This window comes from Protopterus annectens, chromosome 12.part0 (genome assembly GCF_019279795.1).
Source record: "Protopterus annectens isolate FY-2018-M chromosome 12.part0, PAN1.0, whole genome shotgun sequence".
NCBI lineage: Eukaryota > Metazoa > Chordata > Ceratodontiformes > Protopteridae > Protopterus > Protopterus annectens.
Window position 1 is genome coordinate 597,342,649 of NC_056746.1, and position 17,110 is coordinate 597,359,758.

A 17,110-nucleotide genomic window follows, 5' to 3' on the forward strand; every position below is an offset into this window, starting at 1 on the left:
GCCTGACATATAAGGCCATGTCAAACCCAGATTTGATGAATATGCTTCACCTCAAAAAATCTAGATCCCTCAGAACCACAAGGGCGGAGACTTAAACCTTGACACGGTTATTAATAGAACGTGCTGGAGGGACAGATTCATCACCCAGAGACTCCCTATGCTGTGGAACAAAATCCCGGTACATGTGAGGCAGAGTACCTCGCTGGCCTTGTTCAAGAGGAATCTTGACCAATGGATGGGAGATCGCAGATATACCCCAGGGATTACTTCAGTGTCACTGCTTGACAGAGGCACAGCAAAATAATAGGCATAGTTTTATTCAAACTAAAGGGGTGGCGAAAGCCACATAACTATGGGCTAGGCTTATAAATGCCCTTGGGCAGATAGCCTAGTATGAACCTATGCACCTATGAACCTATTATAATCACTAAAATTAGAAGAGGAGCATTTACTTGTTAACCATGCTCCTATTATAACCCCGGCTCCGAATTAATGCATTCCATTTGTATTTCAAGGTTTACAGTATAAGGGTTAGAAACCATCATATTAAAGTCACCTTTGTTTTGATAAATTGTCCTTTGCTCTTTACTACCCAGCATCTCCTTGCCCCTTGTTCCTTCACAGCCTAAGCCACCAGATCCCATGGATAATATTCTCCCAGTAAGTGGCTGAGTTCCATAAACATGTGATAATTTGCAGTTTCTTGCATAGCTGGCAGATATAATTTCCAGTCCTCCTTCTCTTACGCTGTATTGGGATGGCCAAAGTGCTTGCTGTTGCCTGGTAATGTAGCACATTCTAAAGCATTTAACAAATTCATGCTTATTGTTAAATCCTTTTAGCTACTACCACCCTTCAAACAAACTTGAGTCAACAAGGCAACTGATTGGGAAAGTTGCCCTACCATATTCCAAAGCTGATCATTCATATTATTATCCATAACCTTCCTGACTGAGAGGCTCCTCATGACCTCAATATACTTCATTTATCTTCATTTAAAAACTTAAGCACAAGAGGTGCAGGACTAAGGTGCCTTCAAAAAAGACCACTAAGCAAATCCAAAATCAGCACAAAAGAGGTCCTAATAAAAATGTATTGATCGGGCAGTCAGCCAACACAGTTTTATCAAATATTAACACTTGACAGTATCACCACATTTTCATCCACAATAGCAGGACTGCATCAAATAACAAATAAAACATGTATTCATCACCTATTTATACCCCTCTTACATCATTAAAACTTTAAAAACATCTTTATTAAATAATTAACCACAATCATTCAATTTAATATTTAAAAAGACAATACTTCTGAGTCATTTCTGAGTCTCCCTTGTATATTTCACTATCAAACATATAAAAACTAACGACCATTCCTAAATCTATCCTATATGCTTAAAACTAACTATTAAATTATAATAAGCCAAGGTAACCTGAGAAGGCAAAGCAATAAAGCTGGTGGACAGCGTACTTAACACCTGAGTTTATTTACAGAAAACACAATAAAAAGCTACATTAATGTCAGCAGTATGTTTTTGTTTCAATACTTCCTCAGATGTGAGCTGGTAAACACAATGTCCGTCTTTATACTACTGTTCAATATTAATTAACCTATCACAATACATAACAAATTATTTGTTACTTAATTCTTTTAAGAAACATAAAATCACATGTTATTATACCTTTTAAAAGAGCACATATATCACTATTATATACTAAAAGCATGATCCAAATATTGGTGTGATTAAAAATACCATCAAGATAAAGGAAACTAAAAACTATGTTATAAAAGGCATATGAAAAGATCTTAAATCCAATGTGAAATAGCAAATACTCTAAAAACCTTTTAATACTGTTTTCACGATACTACTATCCTCTAGCTCCATCTTGTTGTCAAAAACAAACAATTGATAAAATGAAGGATAAAAAACAAAATAATCATCCCCTAAACCATCTTTCTTCATATCTTAAAACATATATAAAAATTACATGAGGTGCATGAGAAATGCCTAAAATTTATAAAATGCATAAGAAAGATCTAGAATTCATACCTTAAAACTGAAGTATGTTAAAAAATTAATGGAATTAAAATTTCATTAAAAACGATTTACAATTCATAGTTATTTATGAAGACCATCCCATTAAGTTATGTGGAGCAGGGTTAAAGTTTTGCTGACCTTAATTTTAAGATAGGAGCTATTTTAAGGTATGAATTCTACATATTTCTTATGCATTTTATACATTTTAGGCATTTCTCATGCATCTCGTGCAAATTTTATATATTTTTTAAGATATGAATAAAGATGGTTTAGGGGATGTTTATTTCATTTTTTTATCCTACATTTTATGAATTGTTTGTTTTTGACCACAAGATGGAGCTAGAGGATAGCAGTATCATAAAAACATTATTAAAAGTTTTTTAGAGTAATTGCTATATTACACTTTGATTTTAAGATCTTTTCATATGCCTTTTATAACATAGTTTTTAGTTTCCTTTATCTTGATGGTATTTTTAATCACACCAATATTTGGATCATGCTTTTAGTATATAATAGTGAAATATGTGCTCTTTTAAAGGAATACAACAGGTTTCTCTAATGTATTCCTCAACTCCACGGCCCTTTTCCTCCCTATTTACATTGTCCTCTGTAAAGCAACAACAATAAAGCATTTACAATTTTTATAATTCCCCTTACTTCTGTAACAGAAGCCTACCTTCTCATACTGTGATGGTTTCACTTACAAAATGATTCTCTCACATTTGAATAAAGCTTGCTGGAGTCACCCAATTACTGACATCATTGAGGCCAGGCAGTACAGGCACTTTTTTTTTTTTTTTTTTTAATCAGTTCCCTCCCCCAAAGTGACATCACCACAGCAGTCATCTGATTCTAACTAAAATAATAAGACCCACCCATTCTGTGATGTCATGGCTCCCTTGTCCTTCCCCCAGCCTGAGTGCTGTTCATTTTATTCAGTAGTAGTGTAGTAACACCGATGTTTGGAAACACAGAAATTTGGTATGCATACTTGTACATTCTGCACAGCAAATGATGCTTAAGTGGTGTATCACTTGCATACTTCTCTGTTGTATTTGCATCAGATACTGCTAGTGTGCAGTGCGGGAATAGAAAGATTAAAACATTACCCTGGTATCAGAGGTGGCAGTGCAACATATTCATAGTGGCTTAACATGAGAGTAGCTCTAAGCAAGCACCATGTGAAACCTGAAAAAGCGCCTAGAATTATTCAGTGCATCTTCCACACCTTAAGTCTGAAAATGAATTCACATACTCACATGAACAGGAGTAGCTGCATATTGATGGCTAAAGGTATATGGGCATGTCAGGTAGTTACTACACTGCAAAACCGGTATGTAATGGTGGAGATATTTGGAAGGCATGAGCAAACACGCCAGTATATTAAAGCCATAGCACTCTTAGAAGTGCATACATTTGATATCCTCTGTATTACAGAAACATGGCTAAAGCCTACAACTCGAGATCAAGAAATTACCCCTCCTGGATATAACATCCTGAGATGTGATGGCAAAACAAAAAAAGGAGGAGGACTAGCCATTCTGTATCATTCTAAAAACATTTTCATCCAGACGGCTTCCAAAATGAACTCAAAGCATGTGACTGGTCCCCACTGCACCATCTTCAACTAGATGAAGTAGTCACCTACTTTAATACTAGATTCCTACAGATCCTAGATTACCATGCCCTCTCTTGCTCCAACCGAGTAAGAACCAAAATTGCCCCATGGCTCACAAAACAAACCAGACAAAAGATCCTCCTACGAAATAAAATCTGGGCCAAATGGATAACCTCTAAAAGCCCAACAGACCACCTTCACTTTAAACAACTACGTAATGCAACCAAAAAAGACATTCTACTAGACAAAAAAACTTTTACCTGCACCTCCAACAAACCCATCAGCAAAAACCACAAAAGTTCTGGTCAAGTATTAACAAATTACTTCAACCAGGACACTGTAAAACTTCTGCCCCAACAGGTATCACCCATACTAACTCTAAACAAGTTGCTGATGCCTTCAACAACTACTTTACCGAAGCCATTCAAACTCTAGCTAACACATTACCTCCTATTAGCACTAGCCCATCTAATATCACAAATAGCCCAGTCCCTACTTTCCATTTACAACCAGTACCTACATCCCTTATTTACACCCTCCTACAAAAACTTAAACCAGGCACCCCTTCTGCTGACTGTCTTCCAGCAGAATACCTGCAGATTGCTGCCACAGCCATTGCCTATCCCATTTCCATCCTTATTATTAGGACAATTACAGAAACCCCATCCATATGGAAAGTCTCCCATATCATCCCTCTACATAAAGGTGGTGCATCTACTGAACTTTCTAACTTTCGACCAATCACCTTACTCTCTCCAATAGCTAAAATAATGGAAAAATGTAAACACCGACAATTACTACACCACCTCCTCCAAAATAATCTACTTGCTAATTGCCAGTATGGTTTCAGGCCTCACCATAGCACTACTACTGCCCTCCTATCCTTTTCTGACTCTATAAACAAACATTGTAATAACAACTCTCTTTCCTCTGCACTATTCATTGACCTTTCAAAAGCATTTGACATGGTTAACTATCACCTACTTATGGACAAACTAAAAACCCTATCACTTGACCCACAATCATTACTCTGGTTTAAATCCTATCTGGAAAACAGGCACCAAGTAGTGCTGTGGGACAATAACCTTTCTACACCCCTCTCTGTTAACATTGGAGTACCTCAAGGCTCTATTTTAGGCCCTCCACTCTTTTCAGTTTTTATTAATGATCTAAATGCCAAAATTCCCCAAGCCACCTGCATACAATATGCAGATGATTCTACTTTAATATGCACAGCCAAGTCCCCAACCTCTCTCCAGACCCTCACCCAAACAGTATTTAATATTGTTGAAAATTGGTTCATGCAACATTGCCTCCTCCTGAACCCCCAAAAAACAAAATTACTGCTTTTTGCTCCTACCCAAAAGTCACCACAAATTCACTTCACAGTAACTTCCAACAATGGAACTAGCATATCCCCTGATACTTCAACTCGTCTCCTGGGTATTACTATTGACCACAACGTTAACTTTGACAATCCCATTAATACTACCATAAAATCTGTCAACAGAAAAATTGGCTCTCTTTATAGAATCAAGCCCTTCCTTACGCCATTAGCTAGAACCACTATTGCCCAGACCCACCTTATCTCTACCCTACTATATGCTTCAGCCATATATACCAATCTATCCAAAAACAACCTTAACAAACTTGCAACCAGCTACAATAACATAGCTAGATTTGCCACTGGCACCCCTTTTAGAACCCACCACTGCCACAACCTTAAACGATTGGAATGGTTAGAACTGTAAAACCAACTTCAATGTCAACAACTTATTATGACCCAAAAAATCCTTCACCACCCTAATAATATCCCAATCCTAACTAACCTTTTTAACCCATACAAAAATCTAGCAACACTACACTCAGCTAATAAACTTCTAGTCTCAACTACTAAACCTAACAACAAAGCTAGGGACTCACTTTTCTCTAATACAGTAGAAAAAAGCTTGAACCAGATTCCAAGTGAACTTTTGACTCTTTCTTCTACACTGCTTTTCAAAAAACACCTTAAAGAATACCTTAAAGCACATTGGCTTTGTCCCTGCTCTAACCTTGACTAATACTTCTCTCCCCAATCATCCTCTCCCCATACTTTGCTAACCTTTTGTACATGGATGCTGACCTGAACTAACCAGTTATTTAACATCCCACTAGTATCTAACAAGTTTCCCTTCTTACTACTTTATAAGAATCATTATATTAGCTTTCCTAAAAAAAAAAAAAAATGGACTTTGTATAAGTTTTTCCATATTTAGAATCTCAACAATGTTCTACTATTGTCTTACTATTGTATAAATTGTATGTTATGTTGTAAGTTATGTTGTTGCCTATGCTTGGAGCTTTTCTCCCCGGGCCGCTACTGAAAATGGACATGTATCCAGTTAGACTAGCCCGGTCAACAAATGTAAAATAAATAAATAAATTGAACTGGAGGCTGGCAAATATATTTAGTAAGGGATTTTATCCATGCACAAATATTTCAACAGTGATTATTTGCAATGGCATCCATTATCTGATTCAAGGTAAGTTAACCTTGATGTCCTTTATTTAAAAAAAAAATCAATAAAAAAATGTACTTTGTTATAAGTGACTTCTGGACACAAAAAAGGAAGGGGAAAATATAGCAATGTGGTTTGTATGTACAAAGATAAATCCAGGGACACTGCAAAAGGTTTCTTTTGCAAACCAACCAGTGGAGTAAAAACATATGAAGGCAAACACTGCATACCAACACACTTTGCACATGTAAATCTCAGTTTTTAACAAGGTGGAAGCATGAAGTGATACCTTAACACTTAAATTAATAAAGATCTAAACTGGTTAATAGTATAAATGCTTTATTCTTTAGCTCCTTGGTGCAAGACCTTACTGGATGTGATTGCAGTCAAGTAAGGCCAAGGCTATAGTGTAGCAAAAAAATAATGTCCCCTCTAACAAAGGAAATGCTAGAGCAAAGATTAATTTACATGAGTCAAGCCCTCTGTTGAGATCTGCCAATCAATGGAATTACCAGGTCAAATTACCCTCAGGACTTTGACAGCTAGGGAAGCTAAGTGTTATGGGGAAAGGGAGAAGTAAATGGACTGGAATTCATTGTCTCACAAATTAGTGCCATTTAAACTAAATTAGAAAAAAAAAGGCAGCAGTAAACAGCACTTTGAGTGTGTTCTGTGGCATGTGCACTGTTTCTGTTTTAAGTAGTCATCCAGCAGCAGGGAATGTTACTTACTCTGTTCTATTTTACTCAGTACTTTGTATGCATGCAACATCTATGAAATGACAGGAACTTTAGGCAAACAGAGGCCTGCGTGATGTAACATTTTTGAGCCAAATAATGATTTCTGGGATACAGGATGGCAACCTGATTTATCCAAACCACGTCAATATGCCAGCCTCCAGGTGGTCAGAGTCTGGAATTACATATAAAAATATTTAAAATCCTGTTAATAATCCCAGAGTGCTGTTAAAGTGTAGGAAACATCATGCCATGATGTTTTAAACATGTTTTTTGAGTCTATGGGTGCGGTACTCCTTTAAAAGGCATAATAACATGTGATTTTCTCTTTCTTAAAAGAATTAAGTAATGAATCATTTGTTCTGTATTGTGATAGGTTAATTAATATGGAACAGTAGTATAATGCTGGACATTGTATTTACCAGCTCACATCTGAGGAAGTATTGAAATGAAAACATACTGCCAACATTAATGTAGCTTTTTATTGTGTCTTCTGTAAATAAACTTGGGTGTTATTAAGTACGGTGTAAGAGGTTTATTGCTTCGCCTTCCCAGGTTACCTTGGCTTATTTCATAGTTACAGTTTGGTGACCTTGTGGACTTTTTTTGTAATTATTAAATTAATAACAACTACTTTCAACAATTATTCTATTTGCAACCAGTGGAGTACAACCCTTATATTTAAACCAATATTGCCATCTAGTGGCAAAACAATAAAATAATGTAATAAAATATAATACATATTATAGTATAACTGAAATTAAAAAAAATATGATGTAGAAAAAATCTTTTATATGTTAAAATCTTTAAACATTTTTCACATTTTTAAAAAATGATAAATACTTATCTATATTTTAATAGGTGTTGGAGCTTAGCTGCCCTTAATTTCAACATTGGGACTAGAGAAATATTCTCATTCAACCCTGGGAGTTTGTTTGCCTCCATAACCAATTGCTAAAAAAGCTCTCTGTATTCTATTTTACTTTCCCAGGGTACACCTCCAGGATCTTGTTCTTCCATTTCTAAAATAAAAAAATATATAATTTGCTGTGGAACAAGTTAAACTATGTTTATACAGAGCATTTTTAACATCTTTATTTTGAATTTCATTTAAATGCTCATAAAGCCTACTCTTCAAATTCCTTATAGTCTTTCTTATATAAAATGCTCCACATTTTCTACATATAGCAGCATATACCACCCTGTACTATTACAGTTTGAGTAGGTATTAGCCTCAATCACCCTATCCCCAGCCTGTATAAATACTGATTCCCCATTCAACATATAGAGGCATTGGGAACAGGCCCCGTATTTAAATGTGCCATTTCTCTTTCTCCTTTTTTAGGCCTTTTTTCCAATAAATCCTTAACATTCCTTCCTTTTTTAATAAAAAAAAAAAATCAAAGGTTTCTTAAATAGGTAATCTAAATCAGAGTAAGCAAGCAAATCTATTCCATTTGTCCAATACTATTATCCTAATAACATGTGTGTCATTTTTAAAATTCATAATGTACATTCCTTTCATACTTTCTTCTTTTTCTCCAACCTGTTTATCTTGTAACCTATCTTCCATCGTTGTCTCCTGTTGAATACCCAGAATTGGACCATATTTTCCATTCCTTACTTTCTTAATGTTATTTATAACCTCTTCAGTCAGTTCCAGAGGGTATTTCCTTTCTGCAAACATCCCCTTCAGTCTAATACATTTGACCAAAAAATTCTGTTCTGTAGAAGTCATCCTAGACCCACAAATAAATTGCCCTTTTAAAATACTTCTTTTCTGCCTAAAAGGGTGCACACTTGTAAATATAAATAGGAATTAGAAAATGTTTCCTTCCTAAATATAGTGGATATAAACTTACTGTTCTCATTCACCTTTTGAATAGTGGCATCTAGGTAATTCACTTTATCCTTAATAATACAATGTGCAAATTTAAAGAATTCTGTAGTGTTTATGTATTCCAAAAATTCCATCAATTTGGACTCAGACCTTCTCCAAAAACTAAAACTATCATCCAGATATCATCTATAAAACTCCAGAGTTTGACATAAATGGAAATACTTTTCTTCCCATACTGACAACACTATATTCACATATGTAGTGGTGCAACATACTCCAATTGCTACCCCTCTTGTTTGGTTAAAGATTCCCCCCTGAAAAATATATAAACGTATTACCCAGCACCATATTCATCAAATCCATTCATAACTGGAACTCATCATTAGTAAATTTTCCCCTTGTTAGGATTGCTTCCTCAAACCATTCTAGTTCAATTTAATGGGAAATCACCATGAAAAGATCCTGTATGTCCACAGTCATAAAAAACAGCTCATCCCTAAATAATTCATTCTTAATGCTTCATAGTTCTGGTTCTGGTTCAAAAGCCGCACTTGCACTTGTTTCCCACCTTTCCTGTAACTAGCCTAGTCCAGATACAGAGTTGCTGTATCCAGGACTGTTGGTAAGCTTCTGAGCCCCGCAAGCCTTTCTGTGTTGGAGGAAAGACTTCTAGCTTATCAGTGGGAGTGGTAAGCACTACGTAGCCTGTCTACCACAAGAGGAGAGGTTCTTGGCCCAGAAATTGTAGTTTATTGACCATTTGGACAGTTTTTCCATCTCTTTCAACTTTCTGGTTTAAAAGACCACATCTGCGCTTGTTTCCCATCTTTCCTGTAACTAACCTACTAGGTAGCACTAGAAAGCCTTAAGCTGATACAAGCCTTCTAGCTTATGATAGAGACTTTGGAATGATTACATATCAGTTTTCTATACTTTCTTGCTGTACTTAACTGTTTTCCACTTAAACGCAGATTTTCCAGCATTTATTGTGATTTAAAAGCTTGTTTTTTTCACGTATTATACTTATTTGACTGCCTGCACTTTTAAAAAGTTGTTTTTTGTTTAAATAATTAGTTTAACTGTTGTAGGCTACACACTAAAGTGTGATAGCCTTTTCTGATCGTTTGTAGTCGTTTAAAGCTGTTTAAGTGTATTTTTTACTGTTTTTGTCTTATCTTTTAAAAAAAAAAACCAAAAAACTTCCTTGTTTCCCGCCTTTCTAAGCTATAGTTCAGTTTTCAGGCTAGTGCTGAATTCAGGGCTGTGATACTAGTTTCTGAGTTGCCTGTACCTTACTTGGATAGAGGGAAGTTTCTCTCTTCACTTGTGAGAGAGGGGAGCTTTGAGCAACCTATCTGTCCCTGGAGGAGTGGTTCCAGCCTAGAAGTTAGTAGTTTATTGGCCATTTTGGGCTAATTTCTATCTCTTTCATTTCCCTACTATAAAAACTGTGTTTGCATGGTTTTGCAGACCGGGCAGTGCTGGTTAGCTATGGTTAAATTATTCCCAGCTCCACTAAGTCTCCTCTTCAGTTTTTCCCTTGAAACTAGTCTAATTCTCAACCTAAGCACTCAAAAAGCATCTTACAGTCCAGCACTTGCTCAGACCTAATAGCAAGCACTAATATAGCCTGACACTGATTGCCCAGCAGGGCAAAGCTCTTTATTGACCCCTCATCAACCAAGCGACTAAGCAGCTCACCCTACTATTCAGGCATGACCAAAGGGCAACTTCAGGTGCACTCTCCAGTCCAGCTGGAGAATCTGGGTATCCTGAGGCAATGTCACAACTGCCTCATGTACACAGACAACCCTCTCCTCTTACCACAAAACACTAACATATGCAAGAGACACAATTATACAGCCAAACTGGAAGCTAAGCTGTCTCAACCCAAGACTGGAACAGACAGTCAAGAGGAGAAGGTTAACACTTGCACCACAACTCCAGCCGCACACAGACCTACTAAAACAGCACTGGCAAAAAATACACAAATACACAAAATCATACTCTGAAGCTCTAAATAAAAACCTGCAAAAGTATCAGAGACCTCCAAAGCAGACACCCAAACAACCTGCACTTCCCGTCACAAACCAGACAGCACATACAACACAAAATCAGTGTGCCGCACAATCACAGCCCTTAAGGCAAAATAGCATACCTAACACACTAGTAATAGGTGACTCTATAGTCAGGCACACTGACATCCCACTCACTAGGCTGGACAAGCAGAAGGTTACTGATTGCTGCCTGTCGGGAGCCAGAATCCGCCACAATACACAAGCACTCAGGTCACTCCAGAACAAGCACAAATATGACTCTGTCATTGTTCATGTTGGTGTGAATGACCTGAGATGTACCTCCTTGGACTACATGAAAAGAGACATGGAAGAGCTCTCTGATCATGTAGCCCAGGCTGGTATGACCCTGACCCTGAGTAGCATACTGCCCTCACCAAGAATGGTCCCTCAGTATAAAGAAAAAATGATCAATTTCAACAATTGGCTAAGCTTCTGGTGTCATTCAAAGGGGATCCAGTGTCTGTCAGCCTGGGATGACCTGCTCGACAAGCCACGTTGCTCACAAGAGATGGCTTGCACCTGCCACCCCTAGGCCTTTGAATACTGGCCAAGGCTCTTAATGACCCCATAGTGCCTTTTTTAGGCAAGGCTCAAAAGTTAAACCCACCTCTGTAAACAGCACAATTAACAAAAAACTGAGAGTTATGCTACTCAATGCCAGGAGTTTAAATCTCAAAATGCACGCACTCAAAGCACTCCTCAGTATGGAGAACATCGACATCTGTGCAGTAACTGAAACCTGGTTCAAGACTCCAGAGATCACCCTAGCACTACTGGGCTACAACTCATACCACACATTTTAGCCACAGAACATGGACCGAAACACAAAAGGAGGGGGTGTATCCATATTCATCAAGGATACCTACACCTCTAGGTTAGTGGTACAGCATGATACCTCTGAGATCATCCATATGCAACTAACATCGGGCAAATCTGCAATGCAAATTGTGGCCTGCTACAGATCACCCTCCATGACCCAGGACCACCACTCCACCTTTCTGGAGACACTGGAAAACATGAAGGTCCTATCAAACACCCTGATATTGGGCGATTTTAATTACCCTACCATTCACTGGGAAAACTACTAGAGTACAAATTCTCAGGCCCAGTGCTTCCTGGAATTCATCAACTCAAATGCCCTGGATCAGCTTGTAAACTCCCCAACCAGAGGTGTAAACATATTGGACCTGGTCATCACCAACATGGGCGACAGGTGTTCTACACCAGATGTCAAGCCATCACTGGTTAGATCAGACTATAAACTAATCACTCTGGATGTCCACACCCCACCACCACCCCCAACTAAGGAAACCACAGTAAAAAACTTTTCTAAAGCAAACTTCACCTTACTTAAGACAGAGGTGGTAAGTTTCACAGCCTCCACGCTAAAGGATAACACTGCCCAAGATGCAGAAACCTTTACAAATGCACTCTGTGAGCACCTACAAGGATGCATGGATCATGCCATCCCTAGCAAAACCAAGACTCACTCCTCTAAGAGAAGGAAACCAGTTTGGTAGGCTCCTGCAATAAACAGGCTATACAATAGAAGGAGGAAACCAGTTCAGAAAAAAAGCAAATCCCAAAAAGGAAAGACATCCCTGATCAGTATCAGTAAGAAACTGAGGTCTCTCATGAAATCATCCAAGGCTAACTTCGAAAGAAAAATAGCCAAGGATTCAAAAGATAACCACAAAGCCTTCTTTAGCTGTGTTAAGAATCTAAGAGGCAACTCGCAGATATGCACTGAACTAGTGCAAAATAGCACAAAATATACCGAACCTGCTGATATTGCCAACATCCTGGCAGATAGATTCAGTGCAAACTTCACCCCCTCTCACCTCCAAAAGGCCCCACAAGAATACCAGAAAAGTGTAGTGTCCCAAAAATCACAGATGCACAAGTGAAAACAGCCCTTTCAAAAGCCAAAAACACAGTGTCAATGGGACCAGATGGTGTCCCAGGCTGCGTCTTGCATGAACTACAGAACGAACTAAACCCCACCTAAACACACTATTCAACCTCAGCCTCTCCACAGGTTATGTGCCCATAGAATGGCACACAGCAGCGGTTATTTCTCTTCACAAAGGAGGGGCCACAACTGACCCTGGTAACTATCATGCCATAAGCCTGACTAGCCTGGTCTGCAAGGCTATGGAGTGCATCATCATGGAACTCATTAACAAAGACACTGGAAACCTCCAAACACTTGACCCAACCCAGTTCGGCTTTGTTAAGGGCAGATCATGCCTATTAAACATGGTGGACTTCTTCGAGACAGTCACCAAGGCCATAGACAAGGGAAAGGTGGTTCACACAGCCTACCTTGACCTTGCCAAGGCTTTCAACACTATTCCCCACTTGGGTATTACAGAAAAACTCACCAGCCTGAACATAAACCCCTACATCATGAGATGGGTTGCCAACTGGCTTACAGACAGAACTCACACGGTAAGAATAGCGGGCTTCAGGTCCGACTCTAAACCAGTCACAAGTGGTGTCCCACAAGGCTCGGTCCTGGGACCCCTACTGTTCTGCATATACTTCTCAGAAGTACAGACAAACACAGGAGGACTATGGCTAACAAAGTTTGCTGATGACTGCAAACTGGGAGCCATAATTGACTCTCCGGCTGACATGGTCATCCTCCAAAAGGGCCTTACTGAGACGGATACCTGGTATCAAAGTCATGGCCTCAAGCTAAATTCCAAAAAATGCATAGTCATCCTGTTTGGGAAAAACAAAACACCCATGAATTACCACATAGGTGGCAATCCCCTTAATACAGAAGAAGTAATAAGAGATCTGGGGACCCAGGTAGATAGTACTCTCTCCTTTGACAATCATATTGCCAAATTAGTTAGGAAATCTTTCTATGTGGCCCATCTAATTATTAAAGGGTTCACATCTAGAAATAAAGAGGTTATAGTGCCTCTCTACTCGTCACTCATTAGACCCATCATAGAGTACAAGTCCCCATTTAGGATCTACCTCACAAGACACTTCCAACAGCTGGAAAGACCACAAAAGTACCTCACCAAGAGAATTACTGGTCTCAAATATATGTCCTATGCAGCCCGACTGAAAAAACTCCGGCTGTACTCAGTGGCATATCGCTTACTCAGCAGTGATCTCTGCCTGACTTACAAGGCCATGTCCAACTAAGAACTGATGGACCTGCTCCACCTAAAGAAATCCAGGTCACTGCGAGCCATATGCTCTAGTGAGCTAAACCTCGCCACAACAATAAATAGAACATGCTGGAGGGATAGATTCCTGTCACAGAGACTCCCCATGTTTTGGAACAAAATTCCAAATTACATCAGGCAGAGCTCCTCCTAACACTCATTAAGAGAAACCTTGACGAGTGGATGGATAGCAGAAAATGCAACCTTGGGATCACTTAATTGGCTCTGCTTGACAGAGGATCAGTTGGGGTGGCGAAAGCCGACACACTCTGGCTAGGCTTATAAATGCCCTCAGGCAGATAGCCTAGTACCTACCTACCTATGAACCTATAGGAAATACCATGAATGTTTCAAAATTTGTTTTTGATCCGCCCATACTTTTTTAATTTAGTGTGTAAAACATTGGCCAAAGGGTAAGTTTTAGAACCATTGGACGGTGCAATCAGCCTCAAGGGGAGATCATCCATATTTTTGTGGATTTTTGGGATCCCAAAAATTGATGGAACCTTTGGTTTATCTAACCATAAATACTGAAAATCCCCTTAGTTTCTCATTCCTTCATCTAACAATTCCTTTAAAGTGAAGTCAATTTTTCTATATCTCATTTCTAGACATCTATAATGTTTAGTTGTCATTTAACAGGTCCAACATCTTGGCAGAATACAATATACTATCCATTATCACAATCCCACTCCCCTTATCTGATTTCATGATTATAATAGGTTCATAATATAAGTATAGTATAATAAGCTTGCTACCTTCCACCATAATCCCTGTGTTTTCAAATGTGTCATCCCCTCATCTTCTATTGTACCTTCACCTCTTATTATCTCCCCCTGTTTGGGGCTCCTCCCTTGTGGTGATAGTAATAATAGGTGTTTTTTGTTTGAGTCTATCTGAGCTCCTCAGGATGTAATTCTAAAGGGTCATTTGGATTACGCACATTGTGATTACCCTCATGGCGTCCATTCACCCTCCTGTCTATATTCACCCCCTGCTGTTTATATACTTAAATCCTTTCAAACTGGGTATTGCTGTCATTCCTAAAAACAATCCTAGGCTTAGGTTAGCTATGGTTCTTCCTGTACTCTACTAGGCCCCTATCTAATTTTCTACATTTTCTTTTATTTATTAATGTACATTTTTTATCTACTTTCTTTTTAATGTTAAAATGTTTCAGCTTTTCTTTTTCAATTGTGAACATTAGTTCAGCCACTATTACATTGTTCTACTTATCAGTCTCACTATGCAGCAATTACATTTCACACTCTCTCTCTAATAATTGCTCTGTTTATTTCAAAAACACAATTATCAAAAATTCTAATCGAATTGTTATGAAATTCAGTTCCTTCCCATACATTATTTGGGTATTTTGTAGCCTTGTAGACCCTTACAAATAATTTCCCTCTTAATTCATTCTTTCATACATAACAATACAGCATTCTTTAAATTTACACATTCTATTACGAAGGATAAAGTGAATTACCTAGATGTCACCATTCAAAAGGTGAATAAGGAGAGAAAATTTAAACCCATTATATTTAGGAAGAAAACATTTTCTAATTCCTATTTATAGTTTACAAGTGCACACCCTTTTAGGCAGAAAAGAAGTATTTTAAAAGAACAATTTATTTGTGGATCTAGGATGACTTCTGCAGAACAGGATTTTTTGGTGGAATTTATTAGACTGAAGGAGATTTTTTTTAGAAAGGAAATGCCCTATGGAACTGATTGAAGAGGTTATGAATGAAGTTATAAAAGGGAAGGATGGAAAATATGGTCCAAGTTTGGGTACTGAACAGGAGACAAGAATGGAAGATAGATTGCATGATAAATAGGTTGGGGAAAAAGAAGAAAGTATGAAAGGAACATACATTATGAATTTTAACAATGAACCATATGCTATTAGGGGAATTGTATTGGACAACTGGAATAGATTTGCTTGATGCTCTAATCTAGAGGACATATTTAAGGAACCTTTGCATTTTGTTTATAAAAAAGGGAAGAATGTCAAGGATCTATTGGAAAATAGGCCTAAACAAAAAGAGAGAAGGAGAAATGGCACCTTTAAATGTGTGGCCTGTTCCCAATGCATTTATATGTTGAATGGGGAAACAATATTTATACAGACTAGGGATATGGTAATTGAGGCTAACACCCACTCAAATTGTAATAGTACAGGAGTGGTATATGCTGCTATATGTAGAACATGTGGGGCATTTTATGCTATGAGGAAGTTAAAGAGAAGGGTGTAGGAGCATTTAAATGAAATTCAAAATAAAAATGTTAAAAAATACTCTATGTGAACATAGTTTGACTTGTTGCTCAGCAAATTATATATTTTTTAATTTCAGAAATGGTATATAACAATACCCTAGAGGTGGACCCTGGGAAACTAAAATAGAATAGAGATAGCTTTTTTGGCAATTGGTTTTGGAGGCAAACAAATTCCCAGGGTTGAATGAGAATACTTCTCAAGCTCCAGTGTTGAACTAAGGGCAGCTAAGCTCTAACCCCTATTAAAACATAGATAAGTATTTATGATTTTTTAAAAAATTGTAAAATGTTTTAAGGATTTTAACATTTAAAAGATGTCTTTTACAATATGGTATATATATTTTTAAATTGGGTTATACTATATTATGCATTATATCTTCATAGGTTCATAGGTAGGTACTAGGTTATTGGGCCATAGGGCCTATATAAGCCTAGCCAAAAAGGTACCCTGGCTTTCGCCACCCAAGAAAATTATTTTCCTGTGCCACTGTTGAGCAGAGCCACAGAAGTGATCCCCAGGGTGAATTTCCTATTTCCCATCCAATCATCAAGATTTTTATTGAAAAGTGCTAATGAGGAGCTTTGTTTGATATAGATACACAGTTTGTTCCAGAGTATGGGAAGTCTCTGGGACAGGAATCTATCCCTCCGGCATATTCTGTTTATTGTGGTGACAAGGTTTAGGTCCCTAGAGTGTGTAGCTCAGACGGATTGAGATTTCTTTAAGTGGAGCATGTCCAACAGCTCTGGGTTTGACATAGCTTTGTATGTTAGGCAGCCATTGCCTCTGAGTAGGCGATATGTGATGGAGTAAAGCTTTTAAGACAGTCTGC